Source organism: Nomascus leucogenys, chromosome 7b (genome assembly GCF_006542625.1).
Source record: "Nomascus leucogenys isolate Asia chromosome 7b, Asia_NLE_v1, whole genome shotgun sequence".
Taxonomy (NCBI): Eukaryota; Metazoa; Chordata; class Mammalia; order Primates; family Hylobatidae; genus Nomascus; species Nomascus leucogenys.
In genome coordinates this window covers 39,505,351-39,529,880 of record NC_044387.1, presented here as the reverse complement: position 1 = coordinate 39,529,880, position 24,530 = coordinate 39,505,351, and the positions used below count along the sequence as shown (strand labels likewise).

Below are 24,530 nucleotides of genomic sequence, written 5' to 3'. Positions count from 1 at the left end.
TTCTCTAGCGATTTTTAATCAAATATTATTTTTAATAAGCGATAACCTATATCCACATTCCCACTCTCATTTCCACATTTTCCCAGCACCTTGTCACTCGCTTTCATTCAATGATGGCTCATATACTAAAAGGAAAAACAAATAAAGATGTTTATAACATTATACAAACACAACACAAATTTCGGTTAAAAAAAGGTGAGTTTTTCCTATACTAATTTGCTAAAGAATAAAAGCAGAGTTCACCAAAAATACTATATATAAGACTATTTGTAGGTACTAAAAAAGAATTGTAATCTCACTGGGACAGAAGATGTACTCACATGACAAACTGAATAAAAATAAAATATTTAAATTGAAATTTAAGCCAACAGTGGAGGTCAAGTCACAAGGCTGTAAGTTATTAATTGTCACATTAATCCTATAGACAATCTAAGTTTAGAGGAGAATGTTTGGATTATTTATTGTGGTGACATAAGCTACCCCAAAACTTAGTGGCTTGCACCAATGGCAATTTTATTACACTTCACAGTTAAATGGGTCAGAAGTTTGGGCAGAGCTTAGCTGGGCAGTTTTTCTGCTCCAAGTGGCATGAACTGGATCACTGTGTGGTACTCAGCTGGAGGCTTGCCTTGCCTGAAAGCTCCAAGAAGGGTCCCTCACAAATCTGGCACCTCACTGCTCCTTGGCCTCTCTCTTTCTCTCTCTGCATGGCATCTCATTGTTAAGGGATGTTAAAAAAAATTGAAAACGAAGGCCACAGTGTGGATATACTCTCAGAACAACCAACCATAGCCATAACAAAATGTAAGCTATGTTGATCTCTCTGAAATGCAAGCTCTAACCATAAACAAACCATAAGCCTTTCTCCCATGTCAGTATGATAAAGTTGAGTCAATCAGCTACAGAAAAATAAGCTTCTACAGCTCTATGTGCCCTAAAAGGGATACAAATTTATAGTAGCCAATTACAATAGAAGTTCAATGTCTTTCTCACTGACGCTTTATAAGCTGTGCTCTAACACTTGTGAGATGAGCTTCTTAACATGTTCAGTTTGAAATCTCCTGGTTTTTGAAATGTTCTTTGGTAGGCACAATAAACTCCTATATTCCTGTTTTACTTGATCTGATTTTATTTTTAGCAGTTTCTGGTATCAAATATGAGATGTAAAGTAGATCGTTGATAAGCTCCAAGACAGGTGAGTAATCTGATGCCAGTACCACAGAGCCCATGGTACTCAGTGCTTTCTTGCTGAACACAGAGCTCAAGGGTACTCTCAGATCCAAGATGTACTCTCTGCATTTCAAGCTCTTCAACTTTTTTGTGCATACCTGTGCTGTGTGAAAGTTTCTTGATAAGTCATCCTTACATTTGCAAGAGGAGAAAACCCATTATTCCCTGTGTCTGTAACAGGAGACAATCTGCCATTCCACTGGGTTTCTAGACAGCAGTACAAGTACAAGGTTCCCTATATATACATTCATTTGGGGAAATCCAAGGCAAAGATACTTTCCACCTGGTCCATAATCCCTTCCCTACATCTGTCTGAACCCCCTGCTTCCTATATTTATAACAGCTATGGATCAGGATCTTGTGTCTTTTTGTGTGTGTGTGAAAAATTGGTGAACTTTATAAAGGACAATGTGAGGCTGCAATGGCTGCTTTGGGTAACCTTCAACTTAGATAAAATAGTTCACTCTGAAAGCATTCTTGAAAAGAAAAGACCCTTGGCCGGGCTTGGTGGCTCACGCTTGTAATCCCAGCACTTTGGGAGGCTGAGGCGGGTGGATCACGAGGTCAGGAGATCAAGACCATCCTGGCTAACACGGTGAAACCCAGTCTCTACTAAAAATACAAAAAAAAATTAGCCGGGCCTGGTGGCAGGCGCCTGAAATTCCAGCTACTCAGGTGGCTGAGGCAGGAGAATGGCGTGAACCCCGGAGGCGGAGCTTGCAGTGAGCCGAGACTGCACCACTGCACTCCAGCCTGGGCGACACAGCGAGACTCCGTCTCAAAAAAAAAGAAAAGAAAAGAAAAGAAATGACCGAGAACCTCTCAAAGACAATGGAATGCAGTCTTGGACTGGTAGGCAGAGGCTTTTAATAGACAGAATGACTCACAATAACCTCTCCAAAATAATCTCTACCAGTGTGCAAATACTAATTTAAAAGCTAAAACTCAGCCTGACTCTATAGACCCTTCTTGTGAATCCCTTTGCTTCATTTTATCTTCCAGTAATTGATTTTTCTGAACCTACTAACCCCTTTAATGTTTTGGCTTTTCCACCTAAACCTCTTCACACCAGCTTCCTTTAAAAAATTAGACACTCAAATAAGCCAGGAGTACCTGTAACAGCTGAATTTAAACCTTGGTCTTACAGAGAACTCTGAGCCATTATAAAAGATTTTGTGATATTAAAAAAATACAACCAAATTTATAGAAGAATTTAAAATTTTTTTAGGGGGTCTATAATCCATGATTTTAATTTGTACCAATTTGTCCACGTGATAGTATGCACAGGAGGTAACTGAAAATGGCTAGAAAAACCCCATTGGGATAATCCATCTGGATATACTGAGGATCCTGCTGAGCATGCTTTTAAATAAGAAATGCAGGAGGACAGAAAAATGGACCAACAACTGTTAGATGCTATTCCTGAAGCACTTCCAATGAAAATAGGCTGGACCATAATCTAACCTTATAAAAAAATGAATCTGCTGCAGACTATCATGCCCATCTGTAGACAGTTTTCACATAATACTGGCTTTAAAGGCCAGGATGATAAAGTGGCTATACCAGCCCATTTTGTTCCTGAATTGCACACAGAAATAAGTGACTTACTGAAGAAATCTAAACTAAAATGAGAGGTAATTCTCACAGAACTGCAACATCTAGTAGAGCATGTTGAAGGGATATTAGATAAAAAAAAGAAGCCAACAGGTAAACAAACCAATATACAATTACAACAGTTGTAAGGAATTTGGCCTATCTTTAAAAAATGTTATTCCCAATTTTGCCTTCATTGATAAAGATGCTTAGGGTTACTGGAAGCAGAAGGGGCATTGGCAAAAAGACTGCCCATTGCTAAATACGGGGAAATTGGAACAACCCCCACATCCTTTTAACAACTCTTAATGTTGATAGGGTTCCAAGGAATTGCCCAGTAAGCTACTTCCAATAACTCCTTTAAATCAATGAGGAGAAACCAAACTTAAATGAAGAAATTTGTACTGTGACACCAGAACAACTCTTTCTACTTTAGAGTCCACCATGATATATCAAGAACTTTCTCAGGATAATAAAAGTTATCTCAATGGCAGGAGTTTCAAATCAAGTTCAAAGGGTTCCTTTAACAGAATTCTCAACGGTCACCCTTGGCCCTTTTTCTGAGAATCATGCCTTCCTTTTATGTGATATTGCTCCTCTGAATCTCCTAGATAAAGATCTGTTTTCCTAAATAGGAGGCTCAATAAAATTATCCTCTGGAGAAATGACCCTAGAAATCTAAGATTTATCAGACAATAAAACATTGTGGGTTCTCCAGGCCCAAATTGACTATCCTAAGGAAACTATTAAGTTCCATAAATGTATAGATATATGTCTTTCTGAAATTCCTGATACTCTATGGGCTTCTACTCTACAGATGTGGGAAAGATCAAACATATCAGATCCATTAAAATTGTGATTGACCCTTTTAAATTGCTTTCTTTTCTTTTTCTTTTTTGAGACGAAGTCTCACTCTGTTACCCAGGCTGGAGTGCAGTGGTGTGATCTCAGCTCACCGCAACCTCCACCTCCCGAGTTCAAGTGATTTTCCTGCCTCAGCCTCCTGGGTAGCTGGGATTACAGGTATGTGCCACCATGCCCAGCTACTTTTTGTACTTTTAGTAGAGATGGGGTTTCACCATGTTGGCCAGGCTGGTCTCAAACTCCTGACCTCAGGTGATCTTCCCACCTTGGCCTCCCAAAGTGCTGGGATTACAGGTGTGAGCCACCGCACCCAGCCTAAACTGCTTTGTAAGTTACCCCAATACCTTCTGAAACCTGAAGCAACGCAGGGACTCACTTTAAGAGTAGAGGACCTAATAAATCAAGGAATAATTATTTCGTGTACTAGTCCTTGTGACCTTCTTATCTTACCTGTCAAGAAATCATGGACAAGGATGGAGATTTGTACAGGGCCTTAGAGCTACAAATAAAATTATATATCGAGATTCCCGGCCAGGCACTGTGGCTCACGCCTGTAATGCCAGCACTTTGGGAGGCCGAGGTGGGTGGATCACGAGGTCAGAAGATCGAAACCATCCTGGCTAACACAGCGCAATCCTGTCTCTACTAAAAATACAAAAACAAAATTAGCCAGGCGTGGTGGCGGGCGCCTGTAGTCCCCAGCTGCTAGGGAGGCTGAGGCAGGAGAATGGCATGAACCCAAGAGGCAGAGCTTGCAGTGAGCCGAGATTGCGCCACTGCACTTCCGCCTGGGCGACAGAGCGAGACTCTGTCTCAAAAAAAAAAAAAAAAAAAGATTCCCAGTGATACCAAACCAAAACACTTTGTTGTCAAAGGAATCAACTGAATCTGAGTGGTTCACAGTAGTAGACTTATATTTTGTATATATATTTTAGCATTCCAGTAGACAAAAAGAGTGTTAGTTAGTATTTGTTTGTTTTCACTTGGAAAAATCAACAATGTACTTTGACAGTAACACCTTAAGGATTAAAGGCTCCTTCATATTTCTCACAAATTTTATATCAAGATTTGAACACTGCAGTTTCCCAGACATTCTACCTTGATTCCGTATGTAGGTATTTTGCTTCTTTGTTCTTCATCTAAAGAGGACATACAAATTGACCAAATATATGTATTATAACAACCAGCTTATAAGGGACATAAGACCTCTTGAGATAAGCTTCAATTCTCACAAGAAGTGGCACATTATCTAGGTCGTGACTTCTCTGCAAAAGTAATCTTTCTGTCTCCAGAAAAAATAAATACTATTCAAAATTATTCTAGACCTGTGACTAAAAGGCAACTCAGAGGATTCCTCAGACTTTCACGATAGACCAGCTCACAACACTGGCCTCTCCACTCCATGAACTAACTAAAAATAGCAATCAGGACCCTTTTCTTTGGAAAGCAAAATAGTAGGAGGCCCTTACTGAACTAAAACACATTTTGCAAAATCCTCCCGTGTTATGACTCTCCAATTATTCTAAACCATTCACATTGTTTATTCATGAATGAAACAATCAGAATTTAGGGGTCCTCGCTCAAAAACTTGTAGGACAAAATAGGCCATAAAAGTTCCATAAATGTATAGATTTACATCCATACAGAAAGATATACATCTTTCTGAAATTCCTGATACTATATGGGCTTCTACTCTACAGATGTGGGAAAGATCAAATACATCAGATCCATTAAAATTGTGATTGACCCTTTTAATTTGCTTTCTTTTCTTTTTCTTTTTTTCCTTTTTGAGATGAAGTCTCACTCTGTTGCCCAGACTGGAGTGCAGTGGTGTGATCTCGGCTCACTGCAACCTCCGCCTCCCGAGTTCAAGTGATTTTCCTGCCTCAGCCTCCTGGGTAGCTGGGATTACAGGTATAGACTAGTGTAGTGTACAGTTATGTCTGGTTGCTACAGAATATCCAAATTGTTTAAAGCCAGTAGTTGCAGGTGCCAAATCATACAATCTTTCTCAGAACTTGTTCAAAGCAGTAACTTATGCCTACACCTTTCACATGCTGTAGAAAGCTTGCTAAATCCTGAATGTACCCAGCATTCTCAGCCAGCAGGATAACATTTTATGTGATTCTGCTCCTATCACCTTCAAATCTGCATATTCTTTGCTGCAATTCTTTCTTTAAACTCTGCTACCATCTTACCTTTACCCAACAAAAGAGAGACCTATAATTGTGTTAAACTGATTTCTCAAAATTGGACTCTGAGATTGGATTTACAAGAAATTCTATTCACCAATCCAGAACTGTTGCTCTATGCTGATGGCCCCTATGACAAAAATTTTGAAGGAAAATACTAAGCTGGGCATGCTGTTACAATCCAACATGAACTATGATAAAAAGGAGATCTCCCCAGTTTAATTCAGCCTAATCTGCAGAATTATTTGTCCTCACTTGAGATTGTAAAAGAGCAAAAGATAAGACTGTAAATATCTAGACTGATGTCAGGTATGCTTTTGCAGTAGTCCGTGATTTTAGTATGTTGTAGAAACAGAAGGGATCCTTAACGTCAAATGATATGCCTATAAAGATGGGTCTCAGGTTGCTAATCTCTGCATTATTGCTTCCATCATAAGTAGCTATCATAAAAATTAAAACTCCTACTTATAAAAGAGACCCTGAATATCAGGGAAATTCCATGGCTTATTTTCATGCTAAAGCTGCCATCAAAAAAACAAACAAAAAACAAAAAAAAGCTTCAAAACTGTCTCAACTAATAAACCATGCACCTTGAGTGAAATCCATCCAAAGGACATAAATAAAAACTCAGAACTTACAAGAATGGTAAAAATATGTCTTAGAAACAGAAAAAAAAAAGATTGGATTAATACAGGATGTGAAATCCTTGAGAGATTCTGGGGGCACCCAGATAGCTGTTTAGTACTTTCTGAATCCCTAAAGTTGCCATTCTTCTGAGCTTTTCATTCTTTTACTTACCATAGAGTTGATAAAATGATTCAAGCCCTGGTGAAGTATTGGTGGGCAGAGTTTTCAAAAGGAGCTTAGCAATGTCTACCATGCCCAGCCCTGGAAACTCTGCTGTGTCACTCAGCCAAAGGAGATGCCAAATCAGGTTGGCTATTCAGCAGCACAACACTGTCAGAAGTTTGTCCCACATGTCCCCTGAGCATGATCCCCTAACTAGCCTTCCTACATTGCTGGGACATCCCCTTTTGGACTTCTCCCTTTAGCAAAGGGCAGCACTCTGATTGTTTATTAGAGCTGAGGTGAACCTGGGATTAAGGTGCCATCTAGAACTGAAAAGGAGGCAATGACCTTGCAATAAATAACCTCTAAGCAAATATATCCAGTAAAAACCTAAACAAGTCAGACAAGGAACACAGGAATACACAACCAATCCTTCAGTGCAAAGACACAGATATACATCCACAAAAAACAATAGCAAACAGGAAACCATGTTCTCCTCAAATGAACAAAACAAGGAACCAGTAACTTCCAATCAATAGAAAAAGAGGGAATCCTCCCTAACTCATTTTATGAGGCCAAAGCCTGGCAGACACCCAACAAAAAAAGAGAATTTTAGACAAATATCCCTGATGAATATTGATGCAAAAATCCTCAATAAAATACTGGCAAACCAAATCCAGCAGCACATCAAAAAGCTTATCCAGCAAGATCAAGTCGGCTTCATCCCTAAGATGAAAGGCTGGTTCAACATACACAAATCAATAAACATAATCCATCACATACATAGAACCAAAGACAAAAACCACGTGATTATCTCAATAGATGCAGAAAAGGCCTTCGACAAAATTCAACAGCCCTTCATACTAAAAACTCTCAATAAACTAGGTATTGGTGGGAAGTATCTGTCAAAATAAAAAGAGCTATTTATGACAAACCCACAGCCAGTATCATACTGAATGGGCAAAAACTGGAAGCAATCCCTTTGAAAACTGGCACAAGACAGGGATGCCCTCTCTCACCACTCCTATTCAACATAGTGTTGGAAGTTCTGGCCAGGGCAGTCAGGCAAGAGAAAGAAATAAAGGGTATTCAATTAGGAAAGGAGGAAGTCAAATTGTCCCTGTTTGCAGATGACATGATTGTATATCTAGAAAACCCATTTGTCTCAGCCCAAAATCTCCTTAAGCTGATAAGCAACTTCAGAAAAGTCTCAGGATACAAAATTAATGTGCAAAAATCACAAGCATTCTTATACACTAATAACAGACAAACAGGGAGCCAAATCATGAGTGAACTCCCATTCACAATTGCTACAAAGAGAATAAAATACCTAGGAATCCAACTTACAAGGGATATGAAGGACCTCTTCAAGGAGAACTACAATCCACTGCTCAATGAAATAAAAGAGGACAAAAACAAATGAAAGAATATTCCATGCTCATGGATAGGAAGAATCAATATTTTGAAAATGGCCATACTGCCCAAGGTAATTTATAGATTCAATGCCATCCCCATCAAGCTACCAATGACTTTCTTCATAGCATTGGAAAAAAAAAACTATAAAGTTCATATGAAACCAAAAAAGACCCACACTGTGAAGTCAACCCTAAGCCAATAGAACAAAGCTGGAGGCATCATGCTACCTGACTTCAAACTATGCTACAAGGCTACAGTAACCAAAACAGCATGGTACTGGTACCAAAACAGAGATATAGACCAATGGAACAGAACAGAGGCCTCAGAAATAACACCACACATCTACAACCATCTGATCTTTGACAAACTTGACAAAAACAAGAAATGGGGAAAGGATTCCCTATTTAGTGAATGGTGCTGGGAAAACTAGCTAGCCATATGTAGAAAGCTGAAACTGGATCCCTTCCTTACATCTATACAAAAATTAATTCAAGATGGATTAAAGACTTATATATTAGACCCAAAGCCATAAAAGCCCTAGAAGAAAACCTAGGCAATACCATTCAGGACATAGCCATGGGCAAGGACTTTATGACTAAACCACCAAAAGCAATGGCAACAAAACCCAAAATAGACAAATGGGATCTAATTAAACTAAAGAGCTTCTACACATCAAAAGAAACTACCATCAGAGTGAACAAGCAACCTACAGAATGGGAGAAAATTTTTGCAATCTACCCAGCTGACAAAGGGCTAATATCCAGAATCTACAAAGAACTTAAACAAATTTACAAGAAAAAAATCAAACAAGCCCATCAAAAAGTGGGCAAAGGATATGAACAGACACTTTTCAAAAGAAGACATTTATGCAGCCAACAGACACCTCAAAAAATGCTCATCATCACTGGTCATAGAGAAATGCAAATCAATGCCACAATGAGACACCATCTCACACCATTTAGAATGGCAATCATTAAAAAGTTAGGAAACAACAGGTGCTGGAGAGGATGCAGAGAAATAGGAATGCTTTTACACTGTTGGTGGGAGTGTAAACTAGTTCAATGATTGTGGAAGACAGTGTAGCGATTCCTCAAGGATCTAAAACTAGAAATACCATTCGAGCCAGCCACCCCATTACTGGTTATGTACCCAAAAGATTATAAATCATGCAACTATAAAGACACATGCACATGTATGTTTATTGCAGCACTATTCACAATAGCTAAGACTTGGAACCAACCCAAATGTCCATCAATGATAGACTTGATTGAGAAAATGTGGCACATATACACCATGGAATACTATGCAGCCATAAAATGGATGAGTTCATGTCCTTTGTAGGGACATGGATGAAGCTGGAAACCATAATTCTGAGCAAACCATTGTAAGGACAGAAAACCAAACACCGCATGTTCTCACTCATAGGTGGGAATTGAACAATGAGGACACTTGGACACAGGGCAGGGAACATCACACACTAAGGCCTGTCATGGGGTAGAGGGATAGGGGAGGGATAGCATTAGGAGAAATACCTAATGTAAATGAGGAGTTAATGGGTGCAGCGAACCAACACGGCATATGTATACATTTGTAACAAACCTGCACGTTGTGTACATGTACCCTAGAACTAAAAGTATAATAAAAAGAAACAAAAAAGAAAAGAAAACAAAAGAGAAAAACTCAAGTGGCAACAATGGAAGCTGGAGGCACCACTCAGCAAATTGGTGCCTTTCTTGTGTCTCTGCCTTCTGGGGAAAAGATAACTTTTCTTGATACTCCAGGACATGCTACTTTCTCAGCAATGACAGCAGAGGGGCTCAAGTCACTGACATTGTGATCTTGTTTGTAGCTGCAGATAATGGGGTGTGGAATCTACTCAGCGTGCCAAAGATGCTCAATTTCCTATTGTCCTTGCCATAAATAGATGGGACAAAGCTGAGGCTGATCCTGAGAAAGTGAAAAAAGAGCTACTGGCTTCTGAGGTGGTGTGTGAAGATCATGGAGGTGATGTTCAAACACTGCCTTCTCTGCACTTGCGGGTGATAATCTGATGGCTTTGGCAGAAGAACAACTGCAGAAATGTTAGAATTGAAAGCAGAGCCCACTGGTCCAGTGTAAGGAACAGTAATAGAGTCACAAAGGAAGAGGACCTGTTACTACAGCTATAATTGAAAGAAGAACTTTAAGAGAAGACTCTATTCTGGTTGCTGGAAAAAGTTGGGCAAAAGTACGCTTAATGTTTGATGAAAATGGAAAAACAATCAATGAGCCCTATCCCAGCATGGCAGAGGGAATTATAAGCTGGAGAGACCTTCCTTCTGAAGGAGATGAAATTCTTGAAGTAGTATCTGAGCTAAGGGCACATGAAATTTTGACTGGAAGAAGTATGAACAAGAACAGGAGAAAAGTCAAGAGGATCTGAAAATAATAGAAGAAAAGTCAAAGGAACACCAAGAAGCACATCGGAAAGCCCATGAGAAGTATGGCAATGTGCAGTGGAAGGAGAGATCATTTCTAAAGTATTTAGAAAGAAAAGAACAAACATCCTTAAAGCCAAGAGGGAAAATAGAAAGAGATTCAAATGTACTTCCTAGTGATTATTAAAAGTGATGTTGATGATCTGTTTAGGCCATTTTGAACATTATAGATACCTATGATGCATCACAGGAGTGTGAACTAGAATTAGTACATTTTGGAGTGGGTGATATAAGTGCAAATGATATTAACCTTGCTGAAAGATTTGATGGTGTTATATATGGCTTTAATGTGAATACAGGCAATGTTATCCAACAGTCAACTGCAAAAAAGGAGTAAAAATTAAACTTCACAAAATAATTTACCATGTTGTTGGAGATTTGAAAGAGGAAGTGAGGAGCAGATTACCCTGTGCTGTGGAAGAGCACCCAGTAGGTGAAGCATCTATACTAGCTACCTTCTTTATAACAGAAGGGAAGAAAAAAGTTCCTGTGGATTGCTGCAGAGTCCAAAAGGGACAGTTAGAAAAAAAATTTAAATTAACCCATAAGGGACATGTAATTTGGAAGGGATCATTAACCTCATTGAAACACCATAAAGATGATGTTTCAATTGTCCAAACTGGAATAGATTGTGGTATCAATTTAGATGAAGAAAATATAGAATTTAAGGTGGGAAATAAAATTGTTTGTTACAAAGAAAAGCAAATTTGTGCGGTGGAGCCAAGATGGCCAAATAGGAACAGCTCCAGTCTACAGCTCCCAGCATGAGTGACTCAGAAGACAGGTGATTTCTGCATTTCCAACTGAGGTACTGGGTTCCTCTCACTGGGAAGTGTTGGACAGAGCATGCAGGACAGTGGGTGCAGTGCACTGAGCATGAGCCGAAGCAGGGTGAGGCATCGCCTGACTCAGAAAGTGCAAGGGGTCAGGTCATTCCCTTTTCTAGTCAAAGAAAGGGGTGACAGATGGCATCTGGAAAATCGGGTCACTCCCACCCTAATACTGTGCTTTTCCAATGGTCTTAGCAAATGGTACACCAGGAGATTATATCCCGTGCCTGCCTCAGAGTGTCCCACGCCCATGGAGCCTCGCTCATTGCTAGCACAGAAGTATGAGATCAAACTGCAAGGAGGCAGCAAGGCTGGGGGAGGGGTGCCCACCATTGCCAAGGCTTGAGTAGGTAAACAAAGTGGCTGGGAAGCTCGAACTGGGTAGAGCCCACCGTAGCTCAAGGAGGCCTGCCTGCCTCTGTAGACTCCACCTCTGGGGGCAGGGCATAGCTGAACAAAAGGCAGCAGAAATCTCTGCAGACTTAAATGTCCCTGTCTGATAGCTTTGAAGAGAGTAGTGGTTCTCCCAGCATCCAGCTGGAGATCTGAGAAGGGACAGACTGCCTCTTCAAGTGGGTCCCTGATCCCCGAGTAGCCTAACTGGGAGGCACCCCCAAGTAGGGGCAGTCTGACACCTCACACGGCCAGGTACTCCACTGAGACAAAACTTACAGAGGAATGACAGGCAGCAACATTTGCTGCTCACCAATATCCGCTGTTCTGCAGCCTCCCCTGCTGATATCCACAAAAACAGGGTCTGGAGTGGACCTCCAGCAAACTCCAACAGACCCGCAGCTGAGGATCCTGACTGTTAGAAGGAAAATTAACAAACAGAAAGGACATCCACACCAAAACCCCATCTGTATGTCACCATCATCAAAGACCAAAGGTAGATAAAACCACAAAGATGGGAAAAAAACAGAGCAGAAAAACTGGAAACTGTAAAAATCAGAGTGCCTCTCCTCCTCCAAAGGAATGCAGCTCCTCACCAGTAATGGAAAAAAGCTGGATGGAGAATGACTTTGATGAGATGAGAGAAGAAGTCTCCAGATGATCAAACTACTCTGAGCTAAAGGAGGAAGTCTGAACCCATGGCAAAGAAGTTAAAAACCTTGAAAAAAAATTAGACGAATGGCTAACTAGAATAACCAATGCAGAGAAGTCCTTAAAGGACCTGATGGAGATGAAAATCATGGCACAAGAACTACGTGATGAACGCACAAGCCTCAGTAGCCGATTCTATCAATGGGAAGAAAGGGTATCAGTGATGGAAGATCAAATGAATGAAATGAAGTGAGAAGAGAAGTTTAGAGAACAAAGGATAAAAAGAAATGAACAAAGCCTCCAAGAAATAAGGGAATATGTGAAAAGACCAAATCTACGTCTGATTAGTGTACCTGAAAGTGATGAGGAGAATGGAACCAAGTTGGAAAACACTCTACAGGATATTATCCAGGAGAACTTCACCAATCTAGCCAGGCAGGCCAATATTCAAATTCAGGAAATACAGAGAACACCACAAAGATACTCCTCGAGAAGAGCAACTCCAAGACACATAATTGTCAGATTCACCAAAGTTGAAATGAAGGAAAAAATGTAAAGGGCAGCCAGAGAGAAAGGTCGGGTTACCCACAGAGGGAAACCCATCAGACTAACAGCTGATCTCTCGGCAGAAATTCTGCAAGCCAGAAGAGAGTGGGGGCCAATATTCAACATTCTTAAAGAAAAGAATTTTCAACCTAGAATTTCACATCCAGCCCAACTAAGCTTCATAAGTGAAAGAGAAATAAAATACTTTACAGACAAGCAAATGCTGAGAGATTTTGTCACCACCAGGCCTTCCCTAAAAGAGTTCCTGAAAGAAGCACTAAACATGGAAAGGAACAACCTGTACCAGCCACTGCAAAAACATACCAAATTGTAAAGACTATCAAGGCAAGGAAGAAACTGCATCAACTAACGAGCAAAATAACCAGCTAACATCAAAATGACAGGATCAAATTCACACATAACAATATTAACCTTAAATGTAAATGGGCTAAATGCTCCAATTAAAAGACACAGACTGGCAAATTGGATAAACAGTCAAGACCCATCAGTGTGCTGTATTCAGGAAACTCATCTCACGGGCAGAGACACACATAGGCTCAAAATAAAGGGATGGAGGAAGATCTACCAAGCAAATGGAAAACAAAAAAAGGCAGGGGTTGCAATCCTACTTTCTGATATAACAGACTTTAAACCAACAAAGATCAAAAGAGACAAAGAAGGCCATTACATAATGCTAAAGGGATCAATTCAACAAGAAAACTAACTATCCTAAATATATATGCACCCAATACAGGAGCACCCAGATTCATAAAGTAAGTCCTTAGAGACCTGCAAAGAGACTTAGACTCCCACACAATAATAATGGGAGACTTTAACACCCCACTGTCAACATTAGACAGATCAACGAGACAGAAAGTTAACAAGGATATCCAGGAATTGAACTCAGCTCTGCACAAAGTGGACCTAATAGACATCTACAGAACTCTCCACCCCAAATCAACAGAATATACATTATTTTCAGCACCACACCACACCTACTTCAAAATTGACCACATACTTGGAAGTAAAGCACTCCTCAGCAAATGTAAAAGAACAGAAATTATAACAAACTGTCTCTCAGACCACAGTGCAATCAAACTAGAACTCACGTTTAAGAAACTCACTCAAAACTGCTCAACTACATGGAAACTGAACAACCTCCTCCTGAATGACTATTGGATACATAATGAAATGAAGGCAGAAATAAAGATGTTCTTTGAAACCAATGAGAACTAAGACACAACATACCAGAATCTCTGGGACACATATAAATCAGTGTGTAGAGGGAAATTTATAGCACTAAATGCCCACAAGAGAAAGCAGGAAACATCTAAAATTGACACCCTAACATAACAATTAAAAGAACTAGAGAAGCAAGAGCAAACACAATCAAAAGCTAGCAGAAGGCAAGAAATAACTAAGATCAGAGCAGAACTGAAGGAAATAGAGGAACAAAAAAACCCTTCAAAAAATCAACGAATCCAGGAGCTGGTTTTTTGAAAAGATCAACAAAATTGATAGACCGCTAGCAAGACTAACAAAGAAGAAAAGAGAGAAGAATCAAATACATGCAATAAAAATGATAAAGGGGATATCACCACCAATCCCACAGAAATACTAACTACCGTCAGAGAATACTATAAACACCACTACGTAAATAAACTAGAAAATCTAGAAGAAATGCATAAATTCCTGGACATATACACCCTCCCAAGACTAAATCAGGAAGAAGTTAAATCTCTGAATAGACCAATAACAGGCTCTGAAATTGAGGCAATAATTTTTATTTTTATTTTTATTTTTTGTTTGTTTGTTGGATGTGGTTTTTTCCCCACTAAAATTTTTTGTTTTGTTTTTATTATTATACTTTAGGTTTTAGGGTACATGTGCACAATGTGCAGGTTTGTTACATATGTATCCATGTGCCATGTTGATTTCCTGCACCCATTAACTCGTCATTTAGCATTAGGTATATCTCCTAATGCTATCCCTCCCCCATCCCCCTACCCCACAACAGTCCCTGGAGTGTGATGTTCCCCTTCCTGTGTCCATGAGTTCTCATTGTTCAATTCCGACCTATGAGTGAGAACATGCGGTGTTTGGTTTTTTGTCCTTGTGATAGTTTACTGAGAATGATGTTTTCCAGTTTCATCCATGTCCCTACAAAGGACATGAACTCATCACTTTTTATGGCTGCATAGTATTCCATGGTGTATATGTGCCACATTTTCTTAATCCAGTCTATCGTTGTTGGACATTTGGGTTGGTTCCAACTCTTTGCTATTGTGAATAGTGCCGCAATAAACATATGTGTGCATGTGTCTTTTTAGCAGCATAATTTATAGTCCTTTGGGTATATACCCAGTAATGGGATGGCTGGATCAAATGGTATTTCTAGTTCTAGATCCCTGAGGAATCACCACACTGACTTCCACAATGGTTGAACTAGTTTACAGTCTCAGCAACAGTGTAAAAGTGTTCCTATTTCTCCACATCCTCTCCAGCACCTGTTGTTTCCTGACATTTTAATGATGGCCATTCTAACTGTTGTGAGATGGTATCTCATTGTGGTTTTGATTTGCATTTCTCTGATGGCCAGTGATGATGAGCATTTCTTCATGTGTTTTTTGGCTGCATAAATGTCTTCTTTTGAGAAGTGTCTGTTCATGTCCTTTGCCCACTTTTTGATAGGGTTGTTTGTTTTTTTCTTGTAAATTTGTTTGAGTTCATTGTAGATTCTGGATATTAGCCCTTTGTCAGATGAGTAGGTTGCAAAAATTTTCTCCCATTCTCTAGGTTGCCTGTTCACTCTGATGGTAATTTCTTTTGCTGTGCAGAAGCTCTTTAGTTTAATTAGATCCCATTTGTCAATGTTGGCTTTTGTTGCCATTGCTTTTGGTGTTTTAGACATGAAGTCCTTGCCCACGCCTATGTCCTGAATGGTATTGCCTAGGTTTTCTTGTAGGATTTTAATGGTTTTAGGTCTAATATTTAAGTCTTTAATCCATCTTGAATTAATTTTTGTATAAGGTGTAAGGAAGGGATCCAGTTTCAGCTTTCTACATATGGCTAGCCAGTTTTCCCAGCACCATTTATTAAATAGGGAATCCTTTCCTCATTTCTTGTTTTTGTCAGGTTTGTCAAAGATCAGATAGTTGTAGCTATGCGGCATCATTTCTGAGGGCTCTGTTCTGTTCCATTGATCTATGTCTCTGTTGTGGTACCAGTACCATGCTGTTTTGGTTACTGTGGCCTTGTAGTATAATTTGAAGTCAGGTAGAGTGATGCCTCCAGCTTTGTTCTTTTGGCTTAGGATTGACTTGGCGATGCAGGCTCTTTTTTCGTTCCATATGAACTTTAAAGTAGATTTTCCAATTCTGTGAAGAAAGTCATTGGTAGCTTGATGGGGATGGCATTGAATCTATAAATTACCTTGGGAAGTATGGCCATTTTCACGATATTGATTCTTCCAACCCATGAGCATGGAATGTTCTTCCATTTGTTTGTATCCTCTTTTATTTCATTGAGCAGTGGTTTGTAGTTCTCCTGGAAGAGGTCCTTCACATCCCTTGTAAGTTGGATTCCTAGGTATTTTATTCTCTTTGAAGCAATTGTGAATGGGAGTTCACTCATGATTTGGCTCTCTGTTTGTCTGTGATTGGTGTACAAGAATGCTTGTGATTTTTGTACATTGATTTTGAGGCAATAATTAATAGCTTAGCAACCAAAAAAGTCCAGGAGCAGATGGATTCACAGCCGAATTCTACCAGAGGTACAAGGAGGAGCTGTTACCATTCCTTCTGAAACTATTCCAACCAATAGAAAAAGAGGGAATCCTCTCTAACTCATTTTATGAGGCCAGCAGCATCCTGATACCAAAGTCTGACAGAGACATAACAGAAAAAGAGAATTTTAGACCAATATCCATGATGAACATCGATGCAAAAATCCTCAATAAAATACTGGCAAAGTGAATCCAGCAGCATATGAAAAAGCTTATCCACCATGATCAAGTGGGCTTCATCTCTGGGATGCAAGGCTGGTTCTACATATGCAAATCAAGAAACATAATCCAGCATATAAACAGAATGAAAGAGAAAAACCACATGATTATCTTGATAGATGCAGGAAAGGCCTCAGACAAAATTCAACAACACTTCATGCTAAAAACTCAATAAATTAGGTATTGATGGGGCATATCTGAAAATAATAAGTGCTATCTGTGGCAAACCCACAGCCAATATCATACTGAATGGGCAAAAACTGGAAGCATTCCCTTAGAAAACTGGCACAAGACAGGGATGCCCTCTCTCACCACTCTTATTCAATGTAGTGTTGGAAGTTCTGGCCAGGGCAATTAGGCAGGAGAAGGAAATAAAGGGTATTCAATTAGGAAAAGGGGAAATCAAATTGTCCCTGTTTGCAGATGACATGATTGTATATTTAGAAAACCCCATTGTCTCAGTTCAAAATCTCCTTAAGCTGATAGGCAACTTCAGCAAAGTCTCAGGATACAAATCAATGTGCAAAAATCACAACCATTCTTATACACCAATAACAGACAGAGAGCCAAATCATGAGGGAACTCCCATTCACAATTGCTTCAAAGAGAAGAAAATACTTAGGAATCCAAGTTACAAGAGACCTGAAGGACCTCTTCAAGGAGAACTACAAACCACTGCTCAATGAAATAAAAGAGGATACGAACAAATGGAAGAACATTCCATGCTCATGCATAGGAAGAATCAATATCATGAAAATGGCCATACTGCCCAAGGTAATTTATAGATTCAATGCCATCCCCATCAAGCTACCAATGACTTCCTTCACAGAATTGGAAAAAACTACTTTAAAGTTCATATGGAATCAAAAAAGAGCCTGCATTGCCAAGTCAATCCTAAGCCAATGGAACAAAGCTGGAGGCATCACACTACCTGACTTCAAACTATACCACAAGGCTACAGTAATCAAAACAGCATGGTACTGGTAATAAAACAGAGATATAGACCAATGGAACAGAACAGAGCCCTCAGAAATAATGCCGTACATCTATAACTATCTGATGTTTTACAAACCTGACAAAAACAGGCAAGGGGGAAAGGAATCCCTATTTAATAATTGGTGCTGGGAAAACTGGCTAGTCATATGTAGAAAGCTGAAACTGGATCCCTTCCTTACAACTCATACAAAAATTAATTCAAGAGTGAATAAAGACTTAAATGTTAGACCTAAAACCATAAAAACCCTAGAAGAAAACCTGGGCAATATCATTCAGGACATAGGCATGTGCAAGGACTTCATGTCTAAAACACCAAAAGCAATGGCAACCAAAGCCAAAATTGACAAATGGGAGCTCATTAAACTAAAAAGCTTCTACACAGTAAAAGAAACTACCATCAGAGTGAACAGGCAACCTAGAGAATGAGAGAAAATTTTTGAAATCTACTCATCTGACAAAGGGCTAATATTCAGAATCTACAAGGAACTCAAACAAATCTAGAAGAAAAAAACAAACAACCCCATCAACAAGTAGGCAAAGGATATGAACAGAAACTTCTCAAAAGAAGACATTTATGAAGCCAAAAGACACATGAAAAAATGCTCATCATCACCGGCCATCAGAGAAATGCAAATCAAAACCACAATGAGATACCATCTCACACCAGCTAGAATGGCCATCATTAAAAAGTCAGGAAACAACAGGTGCTGGAGGGGATGTGGTGAAATAGGAACACTTATACACTGTTGGTGGGACTTTAAACTAGTTCAACCATTGTGGAAGTCAGTGTGGCAATTCCTCAGGGGTCTAGAACTAGAAATACCATTTGATCCAGCCATCCCATTACTGGGTATATACCCAAAGGATTCCAAAACATGCTGCTATAAAGACACATGCACTCGCATGTTTATTGTGGCACTACTCACAATAGGAAAGACTTGGAACCAACCCAAATGTCCAACAATGATAGACTGGATTAAGAAAATGTGGCACATATACACCATGGAATACTATGCAGCCATAAAAAATGATGAGTTCATATCATTTGTAGAGACATGGATGAAGCTGGAAACCATTCTCAGCAAGCTATCGCAAGGACAAAAAACCAAACACCGCATGTTCTCACTCATAGGTGGGAATTGAAAAATGAGAACACATGGATACAGGAAAGGGAACATCACACACCGGGGCCAGTTGTGGGGTGGTGGGAGGGGGGAGGGACGGCATTAGGAGATATACCTAATGTTAAATGACGAGTTAATGGGTTCAGCACACCAACATGACACATGTATACATATGTAACAAACGTGCACGTTGTACACATGTACTGTAAAACTTAAATTATATTAAACAAAAAGAAAAGCAAATTCAAGCTAAGACTTTTTGGGATCCAGGATTGTAAAATTACATTAAAAATGTAAATAACTAAAAAAAAAAGACAAAGAAGTGCATTACATAATAGTAAATAATTCAACAAGAAGACCTAAATACCCTAAATATATATGCACCCAACACAGGAGTAACCAGATTCATAAGGGAAGTTCTTAGAGACCTACAAAGAGGTGTAGATTCCCCATAATAATATTGGGAGACTTCACCACTCCACTGAGAGTATTAGATAGATCATTGAGGCAGAAAATTAAAGATATTAAGGACCTGAACTCAACATTGGACCAAATGGACCTTAATGACCTCTACAGAACTTTCTACCCCAAAACAATAGAATATACATTCTTTTCATCACCAAATGATTCATACTCTAAAACTGACCACATAATTGGTCATAAAACAATCTTCTGCAAATGAAAAAGAACCAAAACCATCCCAAACACACTCTTGGACAACAGTGCAATTAAAATAGAAGTTAAGACTAAGCAGATTGCTCAACGCCATGCAATTACATGGAAATTAAACAACATGATCCTGAATCAGTTTTGGGTAAATAATTAAATTAAAGCAGAAATCAAGAAGTTCTTTGAAACAAATGAGAACAAAGATACAACATACCAGTGTCTCTGGGAAACAGCTAAGCAGTGTTAAAAGGGAATTTCATAGCACTAGGTGTCCACATCAAAAAGGCAGAAAAATCTTAAATTAATAATCTAACATCACAACTGAAAGAACCAAAGAAGCAAAAACAAATCAACCCCAAATTCCGCAGAAAACAAGAAATAACCAAAATCAGAACTGAATTGAAGGAAATAGAGACACGAAAGACCATTCAAAAGATCAATAAATCCAGGAGTTGGGGAGTTGGTTTTTTGAAAAAGTTATGACAGACTGGCCACTAGCTAGATTGATGAAGAAAAGAGAGAAGATCCAAATAAATACAATCAGAAATGATGATGGAGATGTTACCACTGACCCCAGAGAAATAAAAATAGATATCAGAAACTACTAAAAACACCACTATGTACACAAACTAGAAAACCTAGAAAAGAATAAATTCCTGGACACATACACCCTCCCAAGACAGAACCAGGAATAGACAATATTCCTGAACAGACCAATAATACGGTCCAAAATTGGATCAGTAATAAATAGCCTACTAACCAGAAAAGCCCAGCACCAGATGAATTCACAGCTGAATTCTACTGGATGTGCAAAGAAGAACTGGTACCATTCCTACTGAAACTATTCCAAAAATTAAGTAGGAGGGACTCCTCCCCAACTCATCCTATGAAGCATCATCCTGACATGCAAATCAGGCACAGACACAACAAAAAAAGAAAACCTCAGGCCAATAATATCCTTGATGAGTATCTATGCAAAAATCCTCAAAAAATAGAAAACAAAAACACTTGCAAATGAAATCCAGCGGCACATCAAAAAGCTATTTCATCATGGGATGCAAGGTTGATTCAATGTACGCAAATCAATAAATGTGATTAATCACATAAACAAAACTAAAGACAAAAGCCATATGCTCATCTCAATAGAGGCAGAAGAGGCTTTCAGTAAAATTCAACACCCCTTCATGTTAAAAACTCAATAAACTAAGTGTGCAAGGAACATATTTCAAAATAATAAGAGCCATCTATGACAAATCCACAGCCAACATCATACTGAATGGTCAAAAGCTGGAAGCATTCCTTTTGAATATTGGCACAAGACAAGAATGCTCTCTCTTACCACTCCTATTCAACATATTATTGGAAGTCCTGGCCAGACCAGTCAGGCAAGAGAAAGAAGTAAAGGGCTCCAAATGGAAAGAGAGAAAGTCTAAATATCTCTGTTTGTAGACGACATGATTCTAAATCTAGAAAACCCCATAGTCTCAGCCAGAAAACTGCTTCAGCATGGTACTGGTATAAAAACAGTAACATAGACCAATGGAACAGAATATAGAGCCCAGAAAAAAGGCAGCATACCTATGACCATCTGACCTCTGAAAAAGCTGACAAAAAGCAGCAATGGGCCTCCTGAAACTATTCCAAAAAATTGAAACAAAGGGATTCCTCTTTAACTCATTCTATGAGGCCAGCATCATCCTGATATCAAAATCTGGCAGAGATACAACAAAAAAGAAAACTTCAGGCCAATATTCTTGATATACATTGATGCAAAAATCCTCAACAAAATACTTGAAAACCAAATCCAGCAGCACATCGAAAAGCTTATCCACCACAATCAAGTAGGCCTTAGGTTGGTTCAACATATGCAAATCAATAAGTGTGATTAATCACATAAACAGAACTAAAGACAAACAACCACATGATTATCGCAATAGATGCAGAAAAGACTTTTGATAAAATTCAACATTCCTTCATGTAAAAAACCCCCAATAAACTAGGTATTGAAGGAACATACCTCAAAATAATGAGAGCCACTTATGACAAATCTATAGCAAGCATCATGCTGAATTGGCAAAAGCTGGAAGCATTCCCCTTGAAAACTGGCATAAAACAAGGATGCCCTCTCTCACCACTCCTATTCAACATAGCATTGGAATATCTGGCCAGGGCAATTAGGCAAGAGAAAGAAATAAAGGGCATTCAAATAGGAAGAGAGGAAGTCAAACTATCTCTCATTGTGGATGACATGATCCTATAACTAGAAAACTCCATTATCTCAGCCCAAAGCTTCTTAAGCTGGTAAACAACTTCAGCAAAGTCACAGGATCCAAAATCAATGTGCAAAAATCACTAGCATTCCTATACACCAAAAACAGTCAAGGCAAGAGCCAAATCATGAGTGAAATTCCATTCACAATTGCCACAAAAAGAATAAAATACCTAGGACTACAGCTCATAAGGCAGGGGAAAGATTTCTACAAGGAGAATCACAAACCGCTGCTCAAATAAATCTGAGATGACATGAACAAATGGAAAAACATTCCATGTTCATGGATAGGAAGAATCAATATCATGAAGAATCTACTATTCCCATTAAACGACCATTGACATTCTTCACAGAATTAGAGAAAACTATTTTAAAATTCGTATGGAACCAAAAACGAGCCTGAATAGCCAAGACAATTCTAAGAAAACAATAAAACAATAAAACAAAAAAACAAAGCAGGAGGCATCACACTACCTGACTTTATACTACAGGGATACAGTAACCAAAATAGCATGGTACTGGTATAAGAACTGGCACATAGACTAGTGGAACAGAACAGTGAACTCAGAAATAAAACTGCACACCTACAACTATCTGATCTTTGACAAACCTGATGAAAACAAGCAATCTGGAAAGGATTCCCTATTCAATAACTGGCTAGCCATATGCAGAAAATTAAAACTGGGCCCCTTCTTTACACCATATACAAAAAATTAACTCAAGATGGAGTAAATACTTAAATGTAAAAACCAAATCTATAAAAACCTTGGAAAACAACCTAGGCAATAACATTCAGGACATAGGCACAGGCAAAGATTTCATGAAGAAGGCACCAAAAGCAATAGCAACAAATACAAAAATTGACTAATGAGACCTAATTAAACTAAATATTTCCTGCATAGCAAAATAAACTATCAACAGAATAAGCAGAAAACCAACAGAATGGGAGAAAATTTTTGTAAATTATGCATCTGATAAAGGTCTAATATCCAGCATCTATAAGAAACTTAAACAAATTTACAAGAAAGAAAACCCATTAAAAAGTGAGCAAAGGACATGAACAGACACTTCAAAAGAAGACATTTACGTGGACAACAAACATATGAAAAATAGCTCAACATCACTGATTATTAGAGAAATGCAAGTCAAAACCACAGTGAGATATCATCTCACACCAGTTAAAAGGCCATTATTAAGAAGTCAAAAAATAACAGATGCTGGTGAGGTTATGGAGAAAAAGGAACACTTTTACACTTTTGGTGGGAGTGTAAATCAGTTTAGCCATTGTGGAAGACAGTGTGGCAATTCCTTAAAGACCTAAAGATAGAAATACCATTTGACCCGGCAATCCCATTACTCGGTATATACCCATAGAAATAGAAATCATTCTATTATAAAGACACATGCATGTGTATGTTCATTGCAGCACTATTCACAATAGCAAAGACCATCAACGACAGACTGGATAAGTAAAATGTGGTACATATACACCATGGAATACTGTGCATCCATAAAAAGGAATGAGATCATGCCTTCTGTGGGAACATGGATGGAGCTGGAGGCCATTATCCTTATCGAACTAATGCAGAAACAGAAAACCAAATATGGCATGGTCTCACTTATAAGTGTAACTAAATGATGAGAACACATGACACACAGAGGAGAAAAACACATACTGGGGCCTATTGGAGGGTAGAAGGTGGCAGGAGAAGGAGGATCAGGGAAAATAACTAATGGATACTAGGCTTAATACCTAAGGTGATCAAATAATCTGTGTAATAAACCCCCATTACACGTTTACCTATATAACAAACCTGCATATCCTGCACACCTACCCTTGAACTTAAAATAAAGTTTAGAAAAAAGCAATATGCACAGAGGAGAAAGAAAAACAACACAATGTTATATGAGTCTGACAATTTCATAAGAAATGTATAAAACCAGTAAAGTTCAAATTAATAAAAAAAATGGGGAAAAGACTCCTTATTCAATAAATGGTGCTGGGATAACTAACTAGTCATATGACTTAAATGTAAAACCAAAAACTGTAAATATCCTGGAAGATAACTTAGACCATATCATCCTGGACATAGGAATGGGTAAAGATTTCATGATGAAGACACTGAAAGCAATTGCAACAAAAGCAAAAATTGAAAAATGTGATCAAATTAAACTAAAGAGCTCCTGCATAGCTGAAGAAACTATCAACAGAGTATATAGACAACCTACAAAATGGGAGAAAAATTTTGCAAACTGTGTATCTGACAAAGGTCTAATATCCAGCATCTATAAGAAACTTAAACAAACTTACAAGAGAAAAACAATCCCGTTAAAAAATTGCCCAAGAGCATGAACAAACACTTTTCAAAAGAAGGCATACATGTGGCCAAGAAGCATATAAAAAAAGCTCAATATCACTGATCATTAGAAAAACGCTAATCAAAATCACAATGAGATACCATCTCACACCAGTCAGAATGGCTATTAT

At 38.7% G+C, this 24,530-nt stretch overlaps 1 pseudogene; it reads left to right on the top strand.

The window, feature by feature from the left end:
* Window positions 1-2,037: 2,037 nt before the first annotated feature.
* Window positions 2,038-24,530, top strand: part of LOC100590699 — a 39,693-nt pseudogene continuing 17,200 nt past the window's right edge.